This window comes from Cydia pomonella, chromosome 6 (genome assembly GCF_033807575.1).
Source record: "Cydia pomonella isolate Wapato2018A chromosome 6, ilCydPomo1, whole genome shotgun sequence".
Lineage (NCBI taxonomy): Eukaryota > Metazoa > Arthropoda > Insecta > Lepidoptera > Tortricidae > Cydia > Cydia pomonella.
The window spans coordinates 6,539,293-6,559,639 of NC_084708.1; the positions used below are offsets into that span (position 1 = coordinate 6,539,293).

A 20,347-nucleotide genomic window follows, 5' to 3' on the forward strand; every position below is an offset into this window, starting at 1 on the left:
TATTTTTTAAGTGCTCACTTCTAGGCAAAGATCTACAGACAAATATTTTCTTAGATTTTATTTATCATTTTAGGGACTTGCAGCCTTAGAAAAAATATTGTGTGCAACATTGACGATACATAATTAGGTCCTGAAATTCTCGGGGCTGTCTTTACAAAACTCAACTTCGTTTCGTTTTGTAAGGGCCCTATCACATTAGCGATTTGCGAGCGAGTTTAAAGCGAGGCGAACGCGCACCGCTTTGTACGCAGCGAAATCGTAACGCGCTCGCGGTAAGATCGTAAGATCGTAAAGCGCTTGCGGCGAAGTCGTTGTGCTCTCGTGGCGAACTCGCAAATTGCTAGTGTGATAGCGCTCTTAAAGACATAACACAAAAACCGAATATACAAAAAATAAAACCTTGTGGCCTAGCGGTAAGAGCGTGCGACTTACAATCCGGAGGTCGCTTGTTCAAACCCAGCTCGTACCAATGAATTTTTGGAACTTATGTATGAAATATTATTTGATATTTACCAGTCGCTTTTCGGTGAAGGAAAACATCGTGAGGAAACCGGACTAATCCCAACCAGGCCTAGTTTACCCTCTGGGTAGGAAGATCAGATGGCAGTCGCTTTCGTAGAAACTATTGCCTACGCCAAATCTTGGGATTAGTTGCCAAGCGGACCCCAGACTCCCATGAGCCGTGGCAGAATGCCAGGACAACGCGAGGAAGAAGATACAAAAAATAAAACCTTCTGTCACATACCATAACTTAAAATTTAGGATTAATCAGTTTAGTAGTCTAATTAATTTGTAACATATTATTCGAGTCTGTCATCCCTGTCCAATTTTCACGGAATGGTTCCTTTCTGCGTGAAACCAAAGCAAGTTCCGCCTCAGTAACACTATCCCGTGTACACAGCCCGAACACGATTGCGGAGAAAGAAGCGGTCGGGTGACTTATTTGTATACGATTTTCTACGCCGCTTGCGCCGGTCATGAACTTGTTTCAGAGTGTTACAGCATCGTTAGAAACCTTACGCTTCATTACACGCAGATGTATCTTGTTTGTTTAAGAGCAATAAATACTCGTAATATAATATGAAACTTTAGAGATGCAACCGGCCACTCTCTTCTCTGACAGGTTTATGTTGAAAATGAACTTTCTGTTGCTAAAATTAAATTATCTGCGGATTTCTCTTAAAGTTGTACTTTAGTTACGACAACATTAAGAATGACTTAATAAAATAAACATATCATCAAAACAAATTTCTGTCTTAATAGTCTGCTACAGAACTAAGTGTTGGTCTTATTAGTATTCTTTACAACGGCTGCTCGTTGCAAACAAGACATGATTCCCAAATATTTATATCCTATTTGTGGTTAATTTTGTCACTGGGGTTTTACGAAAGCGATGACTTCATACAAAAACAAATTATTAGGTACGCTGTTATACATCTCATTAATAATGACATTAGGATACATACCTGTCATTAGGTAGTTTATATAGCTCCAGCTTATAAAACAAACAAAATAGAACAAAAACAAGTTTTGTATGAAAAACTCCAATTCGCAGTAATTTTTTTTCTATTGTATGTGAAGCTACATGAACTTAGCATAGATATTCCTTAGCTTTGTAAGTACAAAGTTTCAGAGCTAGTCGTTTTACAATGAGAGCGTAACTAAGTTTGTATGGAGAACCAAGCTTGCTTGGAACTCTTAAGCGTAAAAAGTTAACAGATAGAGTTTCTTTCGCATTTTAATATTAATAGTAGGGATTAATAATGTCAAATTTTAAAGCTGAAATGTCAAAGTACAGTTAATTTACTAGTGCAAATTAAGTCGTACCTAGTAGCTATTAGAGGTAAAAGACGATTGCACATACATTTTGTGCAAGATATTTCTCGATAGCACACAAAAGCTTTGATATAACCTTGTACCTATATTGTTATGTAAATTAAGCATTAAGAAATATATGTTTATTCCATAAAGGATTTTGTGAGGATAAGAGTATTAGATGTTATCTTTATAATCTAGTAATTTATATACTTATTCCTAAATATCAATAATGGTAATTTAATGTTATAAATCAACGTCAAACTGGCTTTTAATGGAAACTAATACTTCATCGGATTGCTACATCATAAATAGTAGTTTCTTATATCACGGTACTTATACTTCAAGTGGTAATAAAAAATATATCAAATTATTACAAGGCAACCGCCATTAGCAAAATAGGTGTCCAGTTAGAAACGAGGCGACAATTTAATGTTGAATTCGGCCGAAGGAATGTGCTTACAAAAACCGGTACAGACAAAAAATTGATCAAGACATTGTAGCCGAAATCAATCACGCTACCTCAAATGTACTTGAAGCATTAAAGATCAATCTGTTATTTTAATAAAATTAAAGATAAGTTGATCTAATTTATTACTAATTAAAACCTTTTATTTTTAATATGATAAACGGCAAGGATAGCATATTAATTGAGTACTTTAAGAGAATCACATTAAAAATAGAAAAATATTGAGAACTTCTCTTTATTTTAAAATAATAGATGTGATATACAATATATCTAGCTTTTATTGATTAACTTCTAAAGTATAATTTTCTTGTTGGTGGCCAAAAATACCAAATGAAAAAATTAATTACTTAAAATAAAATAATACAGACAATATTAATTAGGTGATAATCACCCTAGTTAAAAGTGTTTCATATTATTTATTTTAAATCGTATTCAAATTAAAATCAAAATCTGTTAGACCGGCCAAGCTAAGTTGGCAACGATTTTGATAGCCCGGCCTATGTAAGTGTTAAGTAAACGTCATAATTTTATAGATGTTTGACGTTTAAAATAACGCGCTGTCTCGGCTATCCAAATTGCTGCCAACTTATCTTGGTCTGACACTGACACTATAAGATAATTTTAACGACTTGTCTCCACCAGCATGTAGCTAACTAAATTGAATCTATTTATTAATCAACGCGTGACGTGTCACTTGGACACGTCGTGGGTTGCAATTTCGATGCTGTTTCCGGGTGGTGACACTAGAGACCGAAATACAGTCGACGGCAAAAATCAAATAAGGTATTGGCAAGTGCAGTTATCAGTGTAACATAGTGGGAATATTTTATACATTGATGGTACATTTGTTTGTAATTAAATGAAGAGCAGGATTATTACTGAATTTAAATATGAATTGGTATATGATATAATTGGTAAACGATATGGTATACGAGGTAATGCCCACGATTTGATCAAATCTTATTTAAGAATTCGGAAACAAATTACTCAAGTGAATAGAATATGTTTAGACAGTAAAATTGAATGCACGTTCTCATCAGATACACAAGAAGTAATACGCGGGGTACCACAGGGTAGCGTTTTAGGTCCTTTACTGTTCAACGTATATATTAATGATCTTCCACTAGCCGTTGAATATCCTATGATACTCTTTGCTGATGACAGCACGGTAATCATCTCAGGAGAAGACTCAGATTTAGAGACATACCAACTAAACATTAATAGAACGCTTGAACGAATAATTGAATGGATGAACAAAAACAATCTGAAAATAAATTTATCTAAAACAAAAATAATTAATTTTAGACAAAGAGTTAATAAAACGATTGACTTAAATATTAATTATAGGAATACACAGATAGACGAAACTGAAATGTCACGCTTTTTAGGATTACATTTAGATAATAAATTGACATGGAAAAATCAAATCGATGTAGTATGTAGTAAACTAGACCAATATTCTTACGCTTTATATAACCTATGGAAAGTAGCTAATCAGTCTACTGTGCTTACAGCGTATCACGCCTACGTAACGTCCACTTTACGGTATGGAGTTATGTTCTGGGGAAACTCCACAGATAGAGAAAGAGCATTTAGAGCACAAAAGAGATGTCTTAGAGCAGCATGTTATGAAAAATCTTTAGAGTCATGTAAACCCTTGTACACAAAACTTGTATTTTAATCTCAAGATAAATTAGTGTTTACATTTATGCTGATAATGAATGAAAAAGGTTGGAATAACCATGCGCGGCCATCGATTATTTCTAAAGAAGGATCCGCATTTAATTTATGGAGGTAACTTCGTTAATTATTTCGTATGCTGATTCAAATTTTACTGCATAGACAAGTTTCTGAGTAAACAGGTACAAACTTACTAGTTCTATTTCATGCTTAATCAGTTAATATACAATTTATTAGCAAATACCTTACTTGGCCATGATTGACAGTACCTGGCCATAGCACCCACCGGATTACGTACGTCTACGAGTGAACCTACTCGCACGAAAGCATTAGTTAAGTGCTGGGCTACCTAATGTGGTGGCATGAATAGGCAAGGGATTAAGAAATCCGGAGACATATGTCAATTATAGACTTCGCTTAGGGATTGAATTTATCTTGTCCGCCATCATGGCACACATGTGCGATATTTGACTTTTATAAGGACCGCAAGACAGCTCGTGAGGTAATGATAATGATAAAAGATTTTTTTTTTTAAAGTGGCAATATCATAGCGATCTATTATGTTTTGCTATGGCCTAATTATTGATATTATAACCTTTACGAACCTGTAGGCGGTTAAAAAAAAACAAAGTAGTCTTTAAATACTTAAATATACCGGGTGTAATTAAAAACGCTCGCAGCATGTTCACGGGCCTAGTTGACCACTGGTATTATATTAAATACACGGAAATAACCCGCGACGGCCTTGCGTGCGAAGGTCGGTTCCTTGCACTCTCCTTTCACCAGCAAGAACTATGCAGATTACTGGTGCAGATACAAATTAAGAAGGCAAGTTTTAGCATAATGAAAATCTTTTGATTACCTGAACTTGGGGTTCCAGTCGTTATTAGTGACGGCTCGTAATCCAGCAATTTTTAATGTTATAAGCATTCTATAAAAAAATGTTTTATTAAAGTTTAAAATAATAAGTTAATTTAGATACGACTATGGTTAAACTCTATATATATGTTCTTCCTTATAACAAAACGCAATAAAATCATATTAGTGACACCCTATCGCACATTATGGTAATTTTAGATCAACTATGTATCGAAGTATTTGCATAATCGTATAAATCAATGACTGATTAGCGGAATGCTTCAGCAAACATACAATACCGTAAAACGGGGTGGCTGTGAAATGCAGGGGCGACTGAAATTTCAGTTTTTAAACCATAATATATTATTGTGCGAGACTTTTTAAAGTAGGTAAATATCAATATATAGTAATCTAACTAGTTACCCGGACACTTTCAGTAAATGATAAATAAAGGTAATTTTGTGGTAATTTTAAAACTATCAAAGTTACCCCAAATTTTCCTAAAGCCACCTCGATTTGCCGGTATAGAAATTTTTATATGAATTAGTGAGGGTTTCCCGCTTTTTATGACCGCCCCAAAAAGGTTTAGGCATTGGAATCCAAAGTTGGAATCCTTAATGGAAATGAAGTGGATGAAATTTTTTGATGCAATTGATAATTAATATTTAATTCCAAAAAAGATTATAGATTTCCATAGATTATTTCTGCGTATCGCAGGTAACTGTCCGTGATCGATTTAAAATTACTACCCAAATTTTAACCCTAGATTTTAGTTTTACAGAATACCTATTTAGTTTTAGCTTTCTCTAAACCAACTAGATTTAAATCAATTCCACTAGTTACGTTTTTAACTTCCTCTACTTCCGTCCCAATCCAATAAGCCAAGGCACAAAGACCCACATTCTTTTATCACTCGATATTTTTCCACAGCACCTTCCGCGTGACTATCATCAACCAAAAACATCGTAAGCATCTATGTAACCTTAAGGTTGTTAATACGTTTTTAGTAAAGCTTAAGGCGTGGTCGAAGGACAACCACTCCGTTCACTCACGGCTGGCAAACTGGATTAGAGCTAGATAAGCTTGTCACGCCTGGGAAATTGAACGCAGTTCGTAGTTACGATTATAATCCAGATTAAGTACCTACTTAGTTCTGGAACATTACAGTTAATGTTCCAGTTATGAGTTTCGGGGTTAAGTTATGAGAAATATTTAATTATAATATTTTGATTTCGCATTATTTATGAAACTAAGCTTGATTTAACGCAACCACCCTGCTTGGGACGAGAGCGATTTTGTAAAAGTCGCTATGAATGAGTTTTCAGAATACATATTTTAGTTTTATGAATAGGACTCTGTCTTATCTTTTATAAAATGACTCGCTGCATCTTAAGCAACCTGTACCTTCTAATGACTGTTTTCAATTTTTACCAAAAATGTCACATAGTATTCCACCTACCGCCACACTTTACTACCAAGAGCGCCCATCTACACACGAATAGCCCATTCGTGACCACTGTTGTGTCGAAACCATGTCCGCGACAATTACCTGAAACCAAACGAGACGATTAACATTTCGCTGAGGTGCCATTCAAAAAGCTTACCGAACATACGTAAATCAAAGATTCAGGCGATCCAGTTTATGAACGATCTCCGTTTACGCATACATTTTACAGATCTTCAAGTCAATTTAAACTGGTTCGCCTAAAAACTTGAGTTGCCTGTGCCCGCGCAACTTATGAGAATACCGTGTGCGCAGACGCATGACATTTGACGAAGTGGGGCGTGCTCTGCATGCGCCGCGCGCGCCCTTGCGTCAGTCACGTGTAGCTTAAAGTACTAATGTTTGTTTTAAATATATACAAGAAAAATATACATATGTAACGTCAAAACAATGTACTGCTCTTCTAGAGGTACGTGGTTACTTTACTTTAATATAAGAATAGGAGAGATAAGTTAGAGGCGGGCTGACTGCTAATGAGCGTTGTGTTTGGAACCACTTAAATATACCTAACATAAACTTAAAAACTTTGCATGCTTTGCAACAAATCGCAAATTGCTTTGCAAATCTGAGCTGTCCAAAGTTGCGCACTATATAAATAAGGTAGCACTATTTCAATAGTTAAACCACATGCTTCTACTTGCATACAAATAATGTAGAAAAGACACAAACACTACCGTTTTTAAAATTTCTTGACCTTTCAATACATTTAATTTTTTAATTAAAAATGTCACTGAAATGTCAAGCATTAAAGCCTGCCAAAACAATATTGATTTGCCCATACCAGTACTTAATTGCAGCCATTTAAACATTCCAGAAGCCAGTACGGCTGACGAAATATGATGGTAATGGTATGAAACAATGGAGAAAATTAAACGTCAACGTTAATACGTCACAAGAGTTTCCCGCGCATGCTCACGATTTTATTTTGTTGCACAATCAAGCGAAATCGAACCTTGGGATTAGTCAAATTAGAAACGTTTTACTTTGCCTTGGTGCTTATGAAATACGCGGTAATTTGCTCCTAGTTTAAATGCACATGTTTCGGTAAGTAAAACACGTAATCAGGTAATCGATTTTCCGCATAGAATAAACTAGTAATTAATCTCCATCATTTTGATTTTAACGTTACTCGTATTTGGTGTGAATCCTGCCATTTTTCAGTTCAATAGATTTTATAGTCACTTTTAGGAGTGTCAAGATAACTTTATCATTCGCCGTGGACTATAATTAATTATTTTTATACCTGTCTAAAATTTAGATATTCAAATCCATTTCCAAATCCAGCGCAACGAACTTATGCATGACATAATTCTGAAACAAAAACCTTCATCGCAAAGCCTAGCAACAAAAAGCCGTCATCTATCGTGACAGTCTCCACAGCAGGCGGGCAAAACAAATAGAATCTACTTAATTCAATACAAAACGTTTTAAATCAAGTGATAAAGTCAATCTAATATCAACCCTATGTAGTATATCATTAAGTTCACAAATAAAAGGACTGTTTTACTTTTTGATCTTTTATTTTTAGTAAAATAGAACCTAAATACGCTTGCATAACTTGGCGGTAATAGAAGTTCTAGTTAGCGAACCGGTCGCGGCGACCTTGCGACGTGGGCGGCCGATCTGTCATCCGCATTGAGGCGATAGTCGAGAAATTGATAAACTGATTGCAAGGTTAACACTTCCGGGCTACTTCCGACGGAAGTTGGTCTCGATTCTGCGCTCCTTTGTTTTGCCAATTGAAATCAAAATAAATTACAACACGGCGAAAATGCATAAATATCATATTTTTTAATTATGTTCGTGGTTTTTGCAGATCATGAGGAAATTGAGATCGCTATCACAACACGAAAGTTCTAACAAGTCAACTACTGCACCATTTACAACCACCCTAGTTTAAACTCTCATCTCGTTTTCGTTGGGATGTTCTACTAGTATATAAATATTTTGTTATTCAATACCAATATAATTCTACCTTCCTATCTCAGCTAGGGTCACAATCTTACAAGGGTTTTATAATAAGGTGAATTAAGAAAGACGTCCATGCAAGATAACATTGCAATGCAATGCAATGTTATCACTTCCAGCTACAGTCGTACCTACTTTGATCTCGTTCTATCGTCTGCACACCACTTCACATAGCCTCGACATAGCTCTCATATAAATCCATCATTTATTGATTGCCTCAAAAAAAAAACTAGTACAAACGTGATCCTCCAATATCCATATTTATTACGGATCTCTTGAGGACACAGTGGTTCATAGAGGCGACATACTTAATATACGTTGGGAATTGCATAAAAAATTAGGACGCATCATAAATAATCGTAAGGTGGGAAATAGATTATTTTGTTAGCATACGGCCCGCCCGATGGTAAGCAGTAAATATTCTAAGGCCGACCGAGATTGGGATCTCTAAAATAAGCGGAAATCCCAAAATTATTGTCGTAGACATGGAGGGTATTGAGAAAACTTAAAGTACTTCTAAACTCAAGCGCGAAGCTTACCACCAATCTGGATACTTTATGAATGCCCTCTGCCTCATCCAGGGGATACAGGACATAAAGTCAGGTCATGGTTTCTGATTATTTATATCTGGTTATTTTTATATTAATATCACTATACTTAACCTATCGTGAAAATGGAAACTTTCTCAGGATTTCTTTTCCACGCTGTAGCAAGCTCATTCAGTGACTACTCTTCTTATTTGGCGTACCATTCAAGAATTTAAACATGGACGTGATTTTAACAGATCACAATAGCGCAACCTAGTCTTATGTCGAGACTAGGTATCGCCATTTACTTTCACATACTTCTTACTGCACAAATTATTACAAAATAGAATATCCGTAGCGCTAACTATTACAGCAATCCCTTTTCTATAAACAAGGAAAGCTAGAAAATTACGTAAGTTTAGTCAGCCCATATCTAATCGATATCACTTTCTACCGGTTGTCTAATACCTTAAGGCTTTAAAGGAACTGTTTCGAGCATAAAATGTACGACAGACTGTAATTAATCACAAATGTTATGCATAAGCGTGGCATGTAACAATTACCCACATTCAATAAGAAATAACATGATCATAATGATCTCGCAATCGCATTGTTATGCTAATATGATCCGGATGAACTTTTTTATCGAGCACCTGTGCCTTCCGCAGGTTGCGGTTATGCTGCAGTTTCCTACTATCGTTTTTTTTTTCATACACAAATATACAGCCCGCCGTATGGTAAGCGAATACCGCAGACTTTGATTTGTATTTCTTACTATTCATGGTGATAAGTTCAGGTTCCTCCGCCTCCTTTGCCTTCCTACTGACGATATGGTATCGTTTATGTTGCATGTTTTCCGCCTTGACATTTAAATATAGGTAAATACAGGATGTTTCGTTATTGTCTAAATAACACCGAACAGGCTCTTAGCCAAGAAATAGTCCTGGACATACATTAGATATTATTATATTACCTCATTTGCTAATCATGAAACATGGTGTTCATCTTAGGAGTGTTCACCTCTACCAACACAACTGACTTACAAGATACAGGATTTATGTTAGGTGTTGTAAGTATAACTACAAGTTTCAAAGGCTTAAATAAGTCAAGTGACATGTTTAATGTAACGTATTAAGCAGATTAACCGTATTTTTCCTACTTTGTTATTCGTAAACGCAGCCTTGCTCGAGTTGCAACATGGAGCATGTTTAGATGAAAACTGGCCCTGTGTCGTGATCTCTTAATGTGCTTACCAAACACGCATGTGAAACGGGTGAACGAGTTTCTGGTTAAAATTGTGTTCATAAATTACGTAGTACCTACATACCTATATACGAGTATAACTAACGGCAGAATAAGGTATTCTTCCTCAGCATACAGACTTAAAGGATACGTTTAATTTCAGGTACTCGTACCTTTGCTGGCTGTACATAATCATCATCGTCTTGTCAAGCGAAAAACATCAGCTTTCGCTATAAGAATCTTCTAAGGATCTCCACAATGGGCGACACTACTCTGCTTCCTGGGACTTTGCCTGATCATCAGTCAATTTACTTGGGGACCTCCCACGTTGACAATACATCTTTGACTTACGTGATGGATACATGGTTACAACCCGATAGATATTGCTGGCTCTGTAATTCACCGAATAAATAAATCTTCACATTAGAGCCGTGTGTTTACCGTAAGTATCTATTTCGTCCGGTAGTTACGTTTCTCTTAGACCGATAGAATGTTACCGAGCAGCTGTAACTAAATGAAGTAGACTAATATTTGAACCGCGCCGACAGCGCAAACCATGCGCGTCATTATTCAGAACATTAATATAAGAATTCAACTAGTTTTTCTCAACAATTAATTTGGAGCAAGGCCTAGTGTAGCAACTTGTGTGTTAACTGTATTGTAACTTTTATTGTTTTCAAAGGTATGCTATTTGCTAAAACTTGTTGTTTTAAATACTCACGTGTTCTAAGTGTTTATGGTAAGTAATAATGTTTGGATTTCACCACTGTCACAGAAATTTGCGTCTTTTAGTATTCAAGGGTTCGTTACTTTACTTATAAGACACAAGGTAAACAATTCTATAGCATGTCTGTTTAAGTAAATATAATCGGAGCTGTGCCGGCTGTATTAAAAAGAGTACTTTAAAACGTCGGGACATGCACGTTGCACGCTAAAAACCATTAGGCGAGTCAGATGATTTGCTACCACTTTTTCGATGCAAATCTAATAGATAATGTGTGTATGTATCCGGTATATGACGTGATTTAGAGTATAGAGATTTGCAATAATAATAATAAAGCAGAATAAAATAGTTTCCGTACTTGTACTAGTATGTAATTTTTTTAATTGAAAAGAGACGGGTAATATTTTTCTAATAATAAGTTATAATTGTCTTTCCCATCACGGAACAGTGGTGTTATAATTGCACCTTTGCCAAAAAAGCAAAAATTAATTAAATCAAACGTCGGAAACTAAATATCATTATTCATAGACTTTTATCTATAGACAAATATTACTATTATTATGTCCCAAAAAAAAAAGCCATTGCTGATGCCAAGAGAAGCGTCGGTCGGCCAATGCTACGACATAAGGATTGCGCCAAGCGAGACATGCACGCCTTTAACATCCCGGTTCACAAATGGGAAGAGCTTGCCGAGGACAGAGTCAAGTGGCGCAAACTGATATTCGACGGACGTAAAATTCACGACGACGCTTGGTTTAAGACACTCGCAAGTAAGCGGGCCAAGCGTCATCAGCCTGACACCTGTTCGGCAGGGGCAAACTACACCTGCCAGGCTTGTGGGCGTGTTTGCCGCTCCCGTATTGGCTTACACAGCCACGAAAAACGTTGTCGCCCTGCCTGACACTGCTTGTATAGTCTGTAATAGACTCGAAGGCCAATGATGATGATGATGATGATGATGATGTCCCAAAACGAGTTAATCCTTTTTAATCCTAATTTGTAAAGCAAATTGCAGTATATGTTGACATAAATTAAATCTGAGACATAGATAAAGAATTAAGTGTCAACATATACAGTCAGCGTCAAATACTTCGTAGCAGTCAGTGGCCAAATAGTTCGGTACACCATACTAAATATATGGTGTACCGAACTATTTGGCTACTTTGCCTGCTACGAAGTACTTATTTGACGCCGACTGTACATAGAAATATAAAGACACGCTCATTTCATTACGAGTATAATTCGTGCCTATACAAAAGTCCAATGGCTTATTTCCATTAGCTGCAGAAAATCGAAAACACCCATAAATAGTAAACTCACTAAGTTAGTAACTTCTTTGGCAGTCCTTACCTAACATTCATGACGCAAGTCAAATTAGACTAATTAGGGCTCCAATAGCTTCTGCAAGACTAAATTGTAAGTAGAGAAGCGGCTTGGAATGGTCAGTTTATTTGGTTTTACTCTTGGTTTATGCAGAATAACAGAATAGAATAGAATAATATTTATTCAGACAACACATCAATCATTACAAAGAAGAAAAAGAAGAAAGTTACAAAACAAAACAGACAGATAAGGATGTGAGGCTGAAATGGTCTCCACTCAGCATTGCAGTTGGCACGACTAAGCGTTGTCAACGGCGCTGGTTTTCTGTGGAGCCAGCGAGGTGTGTGGAACGGCATACTGCGCGACTTGTGTGACAGAAAATAATAAATAATCAGTTATCAATAGGCAATATCAAATAAAATATACTTATAAATTACAGCTATTAAGGTACACATATTATACTTACGAGTTCATTATATTGCGGTAACCAGATATCGACTAAAAAATAAATTTCTTGCTTTAACTTGCTTAAGATCTATGGATCTCATCGTACTTATACTGATTTTGATAACGTACTTCCAAAACACTAATATGTAGGACAGATGCAAAAGTTGACGAAAAATATTTATTATCCAACTATTTGGTTTTAGTGCGGGAGGGGTGATTATTAAGTGAATTATAAACTTAAATAAGTACCTCTTTTAGAATATGTCAAATATAAAGAGCGCCAATAAAAAATCGATGATTCTTCTAATTTATCGACCCGTTCTAAAGCAAATGATTACTTCTCATTAGAACATTCACAATAATTTACTTAACGCCGGTCTATAATACACACTGATCTCTGCGGTTATCTCGCTACGTCGACCATAAATGGCTTTTCACAAGCGGCACTATGCAGCGGAACCGCGGAAGTATCAGATCTGATGCGAGTGAAAATGCATTCCAACCAATAATTATAAGATCTACAAGACTTTTACTGTATACGTGGTATGCTAAACGTACTTATTTATAGAATTTGTGGTTTATTTTGCTCTTAGAGAGTCACTTGAAAGAACGAGTGGGTTCAGTAAACAGATAGCCTCGGTTTTCAGGAACAACCTCTTGGATATTTTGGACAGCGATAGACGACGCGGATGATGCACAAAATTACAAACAACCATAGCGAGTCGAAATCGAATGTATTACGCGTCGGCTACATTTCCCCGTAGGATCAAGATCACTCCATCAATGACAGTAAGAAACTCGCCAGGCTTCATTGTACATTAAAATAGAGCCTTAGGGAGGAACAGCATATTTTTCGGTAAGCCATCTTTTTGTTTAATTTTTTTTTTACAGTGTGCGCTCTGTGAATCATGTATCTACTAAAGATATTTTAACAGAGATTCCATCATCTCGCTATATTCACCATAAATGTTGTTTCTCGAGCGGCACCATGCAGCGGAACCGCGGAAGTATCTGATGCGAGTGAAAATGCATTCCAGATGGTACAATTATAAAATTTATATCTAAGAGAATCATTTACTGGATGCGACAGAAGGCTGGATGCAGTTAAAGCACAAAATAGGTAATAATCGCTCTTTAGCGATAAGGCCGCCTTTTGGTTACCTCTGTCTTTATGTATTATGTATGTTTCCTTGTAAATTTATTTTGAAGTTGTGCAATAAAGAGGATTTGTATGTGTCTATGTACGTTAATGCAAATGTATAGGAGGACTATTGTCTTAACCAATGTTTACCTCTAAAAGCGAAAGGTTTTCGACTCGATAGGGTTGTCAGCTAAATTTACGTGTCATATTTATGTGTGACTATTACGCGTCGTCATGTAACATGATGGCTGAAGATTATGAAAAACACGACGTATACATTGACAACTGGTGGTACTCTGGGAGGATGCCAACCCTTGATTTTTCTTTTGCAGTCACCTACACACCAGAGATCTCATAACTATATTACATGTAGTCTGTGCGTAAGTACGGCTCTTGACATCAACTGAAGGAGTGTTGACCTGTTGACGGTATGGAACATCGCCCTATTTATCTCAGAGTAAAAGTTAATGCCACATTTATTCGTCGTAAATTCGTCGTGTACTGCGGCTTGTACGGCCTTATCTTATTCTTTAAGTCGATGGTCGGTCTAGCCCGGAACACCATAAACTGTCAAAAGAATGCCAACACCCAAACACAGCCGGGTGTGCCCAATTGTATCTAAATGTTTAATAATATTCATACTTGTATAACAACATAGTAAAATCATCATGCATATTAAACATAGATAATAGTTACATTTCGTAATGAGCTAGTTTTTTAATCGATCCCGAACATCAATAAAACTATATTACCCAAGACAACTTGTAACAAGCTTAAAATAACTAAATCATCTTAACTCGAGCCATTAAGAGCTATATTTAACTGAGCAGCTAATCGTAGTTGGTTTTTAACATTGAAAAGAGATTATTACTAACGATACAATCAATATGTAATTGATTTTTAATACGACTATTTCCGGATTATAAAAACGAATTAAGAGTTATTTCTGTCACACCTATAAATAAAAGACAGTGTGATGGAAGTGTCAATGTCAAGTGTAATTTAAAACTTTATCAACTAAAGACTATCGAATTCACGAACTATTGACGTGGACATATTACGTATCAAAATACGATAGGAAAATAATAAGTTGATTAAATAAGTCTATTATTAGCATATTAATATACTGAGGTACAGTTCTAAGAAATATCTTTTGTTCCTCTGAAGCCGAAATGGTCGCGAGATTTTAGGGCAAATTTCTTCCCCGAATCTTTCTTTGGAATTAACTGCCAGGTTTTCTTACGGACCTAGCATGGAGATATTATAAGGAAGTAAGGTGTACTAGTATTTAAAGTGCTGAAAATGCGCATTTCTCAACACTGGAATTGCAAGTTGTGATTCGTTTGCCACCGTCATACCTAATTAAAAAATAAAAATATTTAAGTTTTAACACGTTCAGCATGCTTCAACAAACGTACTAATAAAATAATAGTCTAACAGTATCTTGTACTATAGGCTCACGCAAAGACGAGCAGCCTAGAAAAGACAAAAGCACTCGAAACGTCATGGAGTCAGTCGTGCCTGTATAAGTTTAAGAAACTAAGATTACTTTTTTTACTTTATTTGCAACCCCCTGACGTAGGTACGCTATGTTTTAATTCCGTAGAATTTTACATTTCCTGAATGACAATTGTCACACGCACCAGCGAACACCTAACTAAAATGAAAACAGTCTCTTCTAGCAGCTGTTCTCAGAACACGGCTATTAATAACTTAGTAAACAATGCGTGGCTCGCGGGATACGACGCGGAAGAGTGGCCGCACAGGTGAAATAGAAAATACGGGAAAACGCCGGAAAAGTGAACGAGGAAAGCCTAAATTGTTTACATGGGTACTTCTCCTGTAAAATATTTCGTTTATTTTTTTCCGATGGAGTTACACAGTTCCGGAATTCATAATACATAAGACCAATATTTTTAGATGGATACCATACATGAAAAATGGTAACAATTTGATGATCAAGACCTACTAGTTTGAAATATAAGCCTTAGAGCTGACCATAAAAAAGATCTACTAAGTCTATCTAAAGAAATTCTTAACAAGAACGAAATTAGTTTCACCAAAAGATGATATTTATTGCTGACTTTTCTATCTTTCATAATTTGCACAGCTTAACCTTTTTAACGCTTTCTCTCTCGCATCAAAATGTGGCATAAACGCCAATATCTCAACTAGTGCGAAACAAATTTGAACCATATCTGTCAACAGTAAAACTGCTTTGACAGCGTCTGCCATGATTCCTTTAGTGGTCGTAGGCGTGGTAGGCACGACAACACACGACCACTTTAGTGGCGTTCAAAGGGTTAAGATAGTCTTTCTTTTAAGGTAACTTTGTGTAGTTTGCAACTGTTCTAGTTTTCTAATTACAAATATCGATTCTACATTACCCGTTATTATTGAAATAACATCTAAAGTACAGCTGTTATGCAAATGAGACATATACAGGAAACCTTTCGTCACTGTGCGGATAAGTTGACTGGCTCGGATTAAAGTATAGTCTTTCTTTACAGGTTTATCACGCTAATTTGAACCCTAATAATATGGCTATAAGTTTCATTTAACTGTAGAAGTTGCCGGCCCATATCGGTGGCGCGGGAGTTGATTCCGACACCCCCGGCGGTTCGCGTAAACGACAAACGTTAGAAGAATAGGGAATGTGGAGTAATGTCGGTAATGCACTGTGGTTAGCTGCAACGTGGATTGTGTAAGCATCTGATTGATTATTGGATTGTTTATGATTGTATAGGGTTGACCAAAGAAACAAAACCTAAACTTGTAATGCATACTGGCAAAGAGATTTCTTGATTAAAACATAGAGAGCACTAAGTATTTTAAAGTTGAATATGCAGGAATCGTGTGGCTTATAAAAAATCTCAACGTATATAGTGTCTTCCACCCTTTTTATATTAAAATTTATTGTGATTAAAATGCTTGATTAGAAAAAATAAACTTGTATTTTTTGTAATTATGATCAAAGCAAGATTCAAACATATTTGGAACCTAACAAGCCTCTTAATACATTACCGTTGTTGATACCTAAATAAAACTAAAACAGCAAGGCTATTGACACGCCATCTCCTATCAGGCCATCTGCCATTGCCCCGCGGAGTCATTGTGTTTATAATGTAGCATATTGATATACTAAAAGACCTCATAATGTTATCCGATGTAGCTTTAGGTATATAACCTCCACGGAATTTCTAAGGTTAGTGACCGAAGTATTCCTTTAAGGAAAGATACAAATGTTTTTTTTTTTTGTAGGATCTGGTGTTTCACATGTTTAACGATACTTATTTTAAAGTTAATTATGTCTGTTTAGATTCAATCATATTCAAAATGATTTTATTATAACTTTAGATTAGCTGCATGTGGCATCCCTGTTGAAAGTCGTCAAAAGCTGTTGAAGCTCAACTCAACACAATCCCCAGTCCGGTTAAGACGACAGGTGGGTATCAACGTAAGCGCCTGCTATAGTTAGATTATTACATAAACCATCTAATATTGCTCAAGCACTTATAGGAAGGTGGCAGGATAAATAAAGTTAAATTTTTTGCATATAGTGAGCACCTGTGACCATCAATAATTTATGTACAAAAAATTCTGCTGTAAAGATATTACTTATTATACATGCAGTTTTTTTATATGAATATTATAGGACATTAGTACACAAGTTGACTTAGTCCCACAGTAAGCTCAATAAGGCTTGTGTTGAGGGTACTTAGACAACGATATATATAATATATAAATATTTATAAATACTTACATACATAGAAAACACCCATGACTCAGGAACAAATATCCATGCTCATCACACGAATAAATGCCCTTACCAGGATTTGAACCCGGGACCATCGGCTTCGTAGGCAGGGTCACTACCCACTAGGCCAAGCTGGTCGTTATGTTAGTGTGTAAAGTTATACAAATTATAATACTACTACCTATACTCCTACAAAGAAAACTTAACGGCGCATAAAATACTCGTATTCGTACAGTACTAATGAAAGTATTTATACAAATCGACTGAAGTATCTAAAAGTTAATATTTAAGGAAGTACATTAGAACGTCAACATACCTACGTAAATTTTAGTTGCAAAGTCTAGCTTTATTCGAGACATCGACAAGCCAAGCCATTGGTGGTGTTCGAATACAGGTGACAAGCATTTCAGCATGTTCCAGTATTACATAAAACCATTGCCTAAGTAGATCGCTATCAGCCTGTTAGGCTTAAACGCATGGCAGCTCGTTTAATTATACAGTAAAATAACCTTTTGTCAGTGTTGCAATATGCAGTTGCACTGATTTGGGTGCAACAAAGGCCAGTGAGTGCTTTAAGGTCTTAAGTTGCCTGTGGCTAATATGGGTAACATGGTCAGTAGTTTAATGTCATTAATTCAGCCTTTGATTATATGATGTATGTACTAGTTTAGTATAGCAAAGTTAGACTGACTGGAAACTTTAATGTATTTGCTGACCATACATAATAATCAACAAATACAAAGTTGCAAGCAAAAGTATTAAAGGATACACATAAAACATCTACCGGTGGAAACAATAACAAAAACCCACGTTACAAGGTAAAAAAATATCCGCCGCTACTTATGCCTTAAACACGATCCTTGAAACCGAAGAAATCCGAATGAACCAACAAGCAAGCCAGGAAATGGTCAGCGGGATACAATTTCGCAATAGCCGTTCAACAATTCTCGATAGCCATTACAGTTTGTTGTGATATAACTAGGGTGAAATAGCGAGAACATTGTCGAAATACCTGCTACAATGCAGGCCTATTTGAGCAAAACTGAGACAAAATTACATCAAAATAACAGTAAAGAAGATAATGATTGCGCAAGCTTCTGAAGTAAAACTTAGTTTTTAAATTAGCTTAGAAAATGTATGTACAGAAAGATGATACATTTATGAAGTTAGTTGAAACTTTATTTAGGAAGGAACCAAGTTTAAAAAGAGAAACGTGACGGCGCGTTACATTGGGAAGAGGGGGGGGGGGAGTCAAAAATCTTCAAAAAATGAAAAATGCGTTACGTAATAATTGACAGCCCCCTAAGACAAAACTTCGTATACCTAACCTCGTACCGGCGGCGACACGATCACACTTGATAAATAATTCTAAGCGGTGATAAAGTTAATACTTGCAGTTACATAGCGAATGAATGTTAACTTTTCTATATACTGTGTTTTTTTTTATGTGACAAAGTCTCAATTATGTAATTACTAATTCCATATTTCCTATTTAAAATGCAGGGCTCGAGGACCTTTCTAGCCTTGTAAAATTACACCACCGAAATAAATCAGGCTTGGCTTTTATCCATATTTCGCAAGTATCTTTCTCAATTCGAACCGATATATCAGGTGTCACCAACCGATACCATACTCGTTTAAACTGGAGCAAGTGCAATACGGGTACGGGTTTAGGTTCACAATCTCTGAAACTGGCTTGATAAAGGCTTGCTTAACACCTGCCTATTAAAATTCTTACTGATTTAATCATCTCTTAGTGTTCTATTATTGGTAATTTCTTGTGTCGTGTGCCTAGATTTATCATACTCGTTTGTTTCCGGTCATAAAGTCAACACATCGGTTATAAGTAGAATAATTTATACACCGTGTTTTTTTTTATTTGCGTTAATTTCGAGGGTGCATTCCGGAGCTTAAATTAAGTAACTTTCTCAAAGATACCGATATTCTAACTAACTCCATTTCAGAGATAATCAATCATGAATTTTTATAATATAAGGCCCTTACGAGCGTGTACACTTGCCTTAGGGCCTGTTTACTTATTGATTAGTGTTTAGTGCGAGTTCATACATTTGCTACTAAACGTTCGTACTATCTCGGACGATCGATGTTAGAAATGACATTGATATATCACAGTTTTCAATTGTTTGGTTGAGTTAAATGTAATGCCCGTGTTACAACAACGCTATATGCAACATTTAGTTACTTTTTATAAAAATGAAAATAGTAAAAAAAAAACAATTTTTTTTAAAATTAACTATGCTATTTAGTTTCCTTAAACGTACTGACCGAAACCCCGGAGTTAACGCAATTCAATAAAAACACGGTGTATATGCTCAATAATCGCTAGTGCATAACTTAAAAGCACTAAGTAAACAAGGGACATGATTTAAAGTTTATTGCAGTTATAGTGATATTGATATTTTCTTGACAGTAATTGATACAAGTTAGCGACTGCGCTGAAGAGCCAGAATATAGTATAATAAGAAGAGCTAGCCATAGGAACTTGGTAACTCTAGATCCAAATTATGTAATTAAAACTTATAATTTTTAATTATTATTATATTTTTAGAAATGTAAACATGTAGATTTAAGAATGTTGCAGTGCCCTAACAGGGTGTCATGTAACTACTAATGTATTTATTGTAACACCTGTATTTTTTAACTTGATACCAATAAAGAAATATGAATATGAATATGAAAATATTGACCTCGTTAAGATTGTCTTGACAAGTAGTACAGTAAAATAAAAATAGAATCAGATCAAACTAACTCTGCGTAGAATTTACAGGGACAAAATGTGGAAATGCCACCATAAACATCAAATTCATAATGGGAATATTAGTATTGTAGTAGCACCTTCACACTGTTACTTCAAAGAAGGTGTAGAATTAG

General features: G+C 35.7%; 1 protein-coding gene and 1 long non-coding RNA gene across 6 annotated transcripts in view; both read right to left on the minus strand.

Moving 5' to 3' along the window:
• LOC133518806 (mucin-2) overlaps window positions 1-20,347 on the minus strand; it is a 167,387-nt gene that overhangs the window by 87,704 nt on the left and 59,336 nt on the right. The gene's annotated exons all lie outside the window — the stretch shown is intronic.
• The window catches only part of LOC133518813 (uncharacterized), a 113,811-nt gene that overhangs the window by 44,028 nt on the left and 49,436 nt on the right, over window positions 1-20,347 (minus strand). Inside the window, exon 2 of the long non-coding RNA XR_009799536.1 lies at window positions 6,282-6,371. This is a non-coding gene — a long non-coding RNA (uncharacterized LOC133518813). The remainder of the gene's footprint in view (window positions 1-6,281; window positions 6,372-20,347) is intronic.